Source organism: Ascaphus truei, assembly GCF_040206685.1.
Source record: "Ascaphus truei isolate aAscTru1 chromosome 3 unlocalized genomic scaffold, aAscTru1.hap1 SUPER_3_unloc_7, whole genome shotgun sequence".
NCBI lineage: Eukaryota > Metazoa > Chordata > Amphibia > Anura > Ascaphidae > Ascaphus > Ascaphus truei.
In genome coordinates this window covers 2287-9293 of record NW_027453830.1, presented here as the reverse complement: position 1 = coordinate 9293, position 7007 = coordinate 2287, and the positions used below count along the sequence as shown (strand labels likewise).

At 46.8% G+C, this 7007-nt stretch overlaps 1 long non-coding RNA gene across 1 annotated transcript; it reads left to right on the top strand.

Moving 5' to 3' along the window:
• Positions 1–3241: 3241 nt before the first annotated feature.
• Positions 3242–6639, top strand: LOC142473349 (uncharacterized). The gene is made up of 3 exons (XR_012790050.1): positions 3242–4504; positions 4968–5021; positions 6453–6639. It is a non-coding gene; the product is annotated as an uncharacterized LOC142473349 (long non-coding RNA).
• The last annotated feature ends 368 nt before the right edge of the window (positions 6640–7007 follow it).

The window sequence follows — 7007 nt, the reverse complement described above, 5'->3', positions numbered from 1 at the left end:
GATATGTGGAGGGGAAGGTATGAGGAGGGGAAGGTATGAGGAGGGGAAGGTATGAGGTGAGGAGGGGGAGATATGAGGAGGAGAGGGGAAGGTATGAGTGGGAGATGAGGAGGGGTGGGGTTGATATATGGAGGGGGAGATAGGAAGAGGGGAGGAGATATGAGGAGAGGAGTTATGAGGCTGTGAGGGGGAGATATGAGATGAGGAGATATGAGGAGGGGAGGGAGAGAGATGAGAAGAAGATATGAGGAGTGGAAGGGTAGTATGAGGAGGAGGTATGAGGAGGGATGGGGGAGATATTAGGATATATGAGGTGAGGAGGGGGTGATATGAGGGGGAGGTATGAGAAGAGATGGGGCTGTGTGTGTAGTTAAGTGACTGTGTGTGTGTGTGTGTGTGTCACTGCGTGTGCATGTATATTGGGGAGGGAGGTTGTGTGTGGGTGTAAAATAGAGGAAGGGAAGGGTGACTGGGGAGTGTGAGGTGGGGTGAGAGTGAGGAGGTGTATGAGAAGGGTGGGGGTTCTCGCAAGGCCGCTGAAATGTCTGTGGGGGACCCCGGTGGAAACGTTGGTCCTGCACCCCGGGAAAGCTGTCTGCGGCCCTGCATGGCAGTGATGTCATTGACTGCCACAAGGAGAACAAAAGACCCTACATACAAGGTCAGGAATGTCACAATTTTAAAATGTCTTAATTTTAATTAATGCTTTCATTTTTTTAATTTAATTTTAATTTGTCAATTATTTATTTAATTTGTTAATTATTTTAATTACACATACACACATACAGCGAGGGACCACCCCCTCCGAACAGGGCATTCTTGGCCAATAATGCCCTGGCTGTAAGAGTTGAAGGGCCCAAGCAAAGCCCCCACCTCTATCAACACACACAATGCAGGCCCCACCTCTATACACACAAACACACTGTGTTTGTGTGTATAGAGGTGGGCCCTGCAGTGTGTGTCTGTGTGTATAGAGGTGGGCCCTGCACACTGCAGCCCCCACCGCTATACACACCAACACACACTGCTGCCCCCACCTCTATATACACACACACACTCTGCATGGCCCACATTTTTATACAGAAACACACACTGCAGCTCCCACCTCTATATACACACACACACACACACTGCTGCCCTCACCTCTATACACACACACACACACCCACACCACACACACACACACGCACGCACGCACCCACACACTCTGCAGGGCCCACATCTGTATGCAGAAACACACACTGCAGCTCCCACCTCTATATACACACACACACTGCTGCCCTCACATCTATACACACACACACACTGCTGCCAACACCTCTATACACACACACACACACTGCTGCCCTCACCTCTATACACACACACACACACACACACACACACACACACACACACACACACACACACACACACACACACACACACACACACACACACACACACACACACACACACACACTCTCTCTCTCTCTCTCTCTCTGCAGGGCCCACATCTGTATACAGAAACACACACTGCTGCCCCCACCTCTATACACACAAACACACTGCTGTCCCCACCTCTATATACACACACACACACACACACACACACACACACACTCTGCAGGGCCCACATCTGTATACAGAAACACACACTGCAGCCCCCACCTCTATACACACACACTCTGCAGGGCCCATATCTGTATACAGAAACACACACTGCAGCCCCCACCTCTATACACACACTCAGCAGGGCCCACATCTGTATACAGAAACACACAATGCAACCAGGGTTGCCACCTTCTATTGAAGGCTAACCCAGAGATAAAAAAAAAAAATTTAGGTCTTTTTATTATATATTTATTTATCTTGCCTTTGGCTGTAACCTCCCCTCCAAATTCGTCAACATGGCTGCGCAACATCACGTAATGCCCATTGCCATAACAACGAGGCGCTCCGTGACGTCACGCGGCATCAAGTTGACATGACAACGGGATGCATTATGGCGCCGAGGCATCAGGTGATGCCACATTGTCATGGCAACATGTCACTGCCTGACGTCTCGTTGTCATGGCAACGGGGTGCGTCATGTGATGTAATTTGTTTTTAAAAATGATCTATAAATGTGTCCCGGTTTTTCATTTTGAAAATCTGGTCACCCTAGGGGAGGAGAGGTGGGAAGGGGTGGAGAGGAAGGGGGGGGGAGAGGAAGGGGGTAAACGTTTGTTTTACGAAGCCCTTTCCCCCCTTTTATTGATATTGTATAGCTCTGTTTGATGAGTTGTACTCTCCATAGCCTACATTGGGGCAGTTGCTTGTTGTATCATCTTTTGTTCATTCAAAACATTTTCTATTGGCATTTGACGATTGTCTGATTTTCCTTTATATTGTGTGCTGGGAACATATATACATATATACACACATATACATACAGTACATACATAATAATAATAATAGCATGTTCTTCTATAGCGCTGCTAGTTTTACGTAGCACTTTACAGAGACATTTTGCAGGCACAGTCCCTACCCCGTGGAGCTTACAATCTATGTTTGTTGTGCCTGAGGCACAGGGAGATAAAGTGGCTTGCCCAAGGTCACAAGGACACCGGGAATTCAACACACACACACACACACACACACAGACACACACACACACACAGACACACACACACAGACACACACACACACAGACACAGACACACACAGACACACACACACACAGACACACACACACACAGACACACACACACACACAGACACACACACACACAGACACACACACACACACAGACACACACACACACACAGACACACACACACACACACACACACACACACACACACACACACACACACACACACACACGACACCCAGAGAACACACTCAGGACACACACAGGACGTACATCCCTCCATTTGCTCATCCCCCTCCCCCATATACCTCCATCCTCTCTCCCCCCCATATCCCTCCATTCTCTTTCCCCCCATAGCATGGGGAGAGAGGAGTGAGAGAGAGAGGGGAGTGTGAGAGAGGGGAGTGTGAGAGAGGGGAGTGTGAGAGAGGGGGGGGATAGGGACACTGGAAGAGGTGAGATTGTGAGAGCGCCACCTGGAGGATTGAGGGGGCCTGTTTGAGGCCTGTGGAGGGGGCCTGCCGAGCTGACTGCTGATAGGTGGCCATGGAGGTGCCTGTCGGAAACTTCCCTTCAACTAGTCTGCAGCATGCTGCCTGGACAGGCATCTCAACGGACACCTTCCAACAGGCCACCTCTGCGGATCAGGACAGATTAGTTTTGCTGACAGGTGTCGGGCACCTTTCCCATTACTCATTGGACCCAGGACAAGAGGCCCTGCACACAGGACACACACAGGCAGCATACACACATATCTATCCCCCATGCTCTGTGTGTCTCTCCCCCCAAGCTTTCTCTCTGTCCCCCATGCTGTTCTCTCTCCCCCCATGCTGTGTGTCTCTCCCCCCAAGCTTTCTCTCTGTCCCCCATGCTGTTCTCTCTCTCTCCCCATGCTGTCTCTATTTCACTCCTTGCCTAGTATATAGTATATAGTTTAGTGTGTGGCATAATAACCTATATAGTTCTGCTACATGGTATATTAGGTCAGTAGGAGAGGGTTAAAATGAAAATAATAAAATTTTAATTCGTCCAATTATTAAACACTCAAAATGTAAAAACATGGATAGTCCTCTTAATGGAGTCAGAGAAACGCATAATCAGTACAAGTAACTATTCACAATTTATTAATGTGTATATGGTCCTCAAAGAGCTGCAGATATTAAATGATCTTAGTATCATACATAACAGTAGCAGTAACTGTATGAAATAATAACCATCTGATAAGTATATCATACTGTATGTGGAAGTGCAGCTAAAGACAAACAGGGACAACACGGTGGGGTAATAATATGATACTGATAGCAAAAATAGAGTATGTCCAGACATAGGCACTAGTATACAGTATCAAGAGCCCCCCGTGAAGAGTAATGGTCTGGAAAGAATCATACAGTATGTTGTTATCCCTCCCTGGAGTCTCCGTATCAACTGGATATGACAGTGAATGGGAAATTCCTAGCACTGCTAGTTTTACGTAGCGCTTTACAGAGACATTTTGCAGGCACAAGTCCCTGCCCCGTGGAGCTTACAATCTATGTTTTTGGTGCCTGAGGCACAGGGAGATAATGTGACTTGCCTAAGGTCACAAGGAGCTGACACTGGAAATTGAACCAGGCTCCTCTGCTTCAAACTCTCAGTGCCAGTCAGTATCTTTACTCACTGAGCCACTCCCTCTCCCATGTCTCTTATCACATCCCAGTATATGGAGATCTCCCATTATCACAAGCTGGAAACGTCTGACAGAGCTCAGGCTGAGCCCAGAATGGGACAGACATTTGCATTCTAATTTTTAAAAAATACATGTTTACCTGACTTCCATGGTTACAGCTAAACTGCTTGGTACCAGAGTTCTATGCCACCACTCTCTGCCATAACCATTGTGGATCTGTCAGGTAAGGTTTCTTCTGAGACGTAGCAGAGATTTCAGACACTTCACCGCTCATTTGGATCATATTTATAACCAGGAGGTTTATTTTTCATCTTCAGGACAAATTCACAACTTTTTGTCCCATTGGGAGAGGATTACAGCAGCCTCCCTGTGGAGGGCAATGGCCCATTCATTGGGTCTCCTCTGAGATTTTTTGGTCTAACATAAAAACTATTTTCTGCCACTTAATTGATATCAAATCTGTGGCTTTTTAGAAGTACAGTATCACTTTTCCATCTTTTTTGTGTTGTTGTTCAATAGATTATATTTATAAATATAATAGATTATATTTATTAGAATAATAGATTATATGTATTAGTATAAGAGATTATATTTATTAGAATAATAGATTATATTTACTAGTATAATAGATTATATTTATTAGTATTTAAGCACTACCTCACTGATCTCCCTTCCCCACCATCCAGATTGAGTTTTTACTGTCAGACAACATATTTCCCAACAAGATGGAGACACCCAAGGTAAGATCTGATAAAAGGACAACCTTAGAATGCATCAAAACAAAGTCTGATGTGGCATGTAACAGAATTAAATAGGGATGAGATAGGACTACCTGGGGGTCCCTGTGTGTTGAGAGGCTCCTATAAAGAGCCAAAGCGTTGATCAGTTCTATTCAATAGAATTGTAATTTTTTTGTTTTTACTATGCCCTGGTGTGCCTGCTTTTTATCTATATATCTATATATACATAAACACACAAGTATGTGTGTGTGTGTGTGTGTGTGTGTGTGTGTGTGTGTGTGTGTGTGTGTGTATATATATATATATATATATATATATATATATATATATTTTATTGGCACAATGTTTCGGTTTTATATACACACACACACACACACACACACACACACACACACACACACACACACACACACACACACACACACACACAGATTCCTGCTCCTAAAATACAAATGCACAATCAGTCATATTCTCACACAATCACACTAAAATAGCACTAACAGATTGAGACACTTGTACAAACACAGCCACAATACGGCAGCTTAGCACAGACACACACTGTGATATAAGACAAAATCCATTTCTCATTATGATTTACAAACACACACACACAGTGACTATCAGACAGTAACACACACTCTGATACACACACACTAATGATTACATACACACACAGTAACGATCAGACAGTAACACTCACTCCGATACACACACACTAATGGTTAATTACACACGCACACACAGTAACTATCAGACAGTATCACGCACGCACTCACTCCGACACACACACACTAATGGTTACACACACACAGTAACTATCAGACAGTAACATACACACTAATGGTTGAGCCGTGGGAGGGGGGTATTTGGGAGTACTGGGCCTGGGGAGGAGGGTGTTAGGGGGTATTGGGCCTGGGGAGGAGGGTGTTAGGGGGTATTGGGCCTGGGGGTGGGAGTATTAGGGGGTACTGGGGATGGGGGAATACGGGGAGCCGGTCCTCAGGGGAGAGAAGATGAGGACCCCCAAGCTGTAGATGTAAGGAGTCAGAGGAAGAGGTGCAGAGCTTTCTCATCTTATAGCCGAGTGTAACTGTGTGTGACAGGGAGAGAGGATTATCATAGGGACACATCAGCTAATGTCCATCTGCAGCATCATTTTCCAAACTCTTCAGCGGGAACAGGACAGAAAAACGAGGGATCCGCTAATAACGGACAATACAATGACGTACAATGCACACAGTTTATCAATTGTTTTTCAAATGATATAAATGGTTCTGTGATTTAACCCCTTCAGTGCCAGAGAGGCAAGCAATGGCTTTGCTGTGCGTGTTATATGACTCGGCGATGCGTTTCCTGCCCCAAGTGGCACAGGAGCTCTTGCGATACAGAGTATCACTGCCGCTGGTTACAAACACTTTGTATCTCCTGCAGGAAGTGGAGTACACGGAGGTGGAGGCGTTCATTCCCTCACCATCCGGATCCCGCCGCAGTACCCCAGGAGCCAAGTCATCTATGGAAGAGGAGGTGTTGGAGCAGCGGATGTGTGAGGAATGGGTGGTTGAGGGGGAGGTGTGTGAGGAGAGGGAGGTGTTTGAGGAGAGGGAGGTGTTTGAGGAGAGGGAGGTGTTTGAGGAGAGAGAGGCGAGGGAGGTGAGTGAGGCGAGGGAGGTGAGTGAGGCGAGGGAGGTGAGTGAGGCGAGGGAGGTGAGTGAGGAGAGGGAGGGGGAGGAGGAGGACGATGACTGGTTGAAAGTGGTGTATGTGTGTGAGGAGTGGAAGGAGTGTGGTGAGGTGGGTGGAAAAATGCGTGAGGAGAAGGTATGGGAGAAAAAGGTACGTGGGGAGGGGGAAAAGAAGGTGGTACGTGGGGAGGGGGGGAAGAAGGTGGTACGTGGGGAGGGGGGGAAGAAGGTGGTACGTGGGGAGGGGGGGAAGAAGGTGGTACGGGGGGAGGGGGAGAAGAAGGTGGTACGGGGGGAGGGGGAG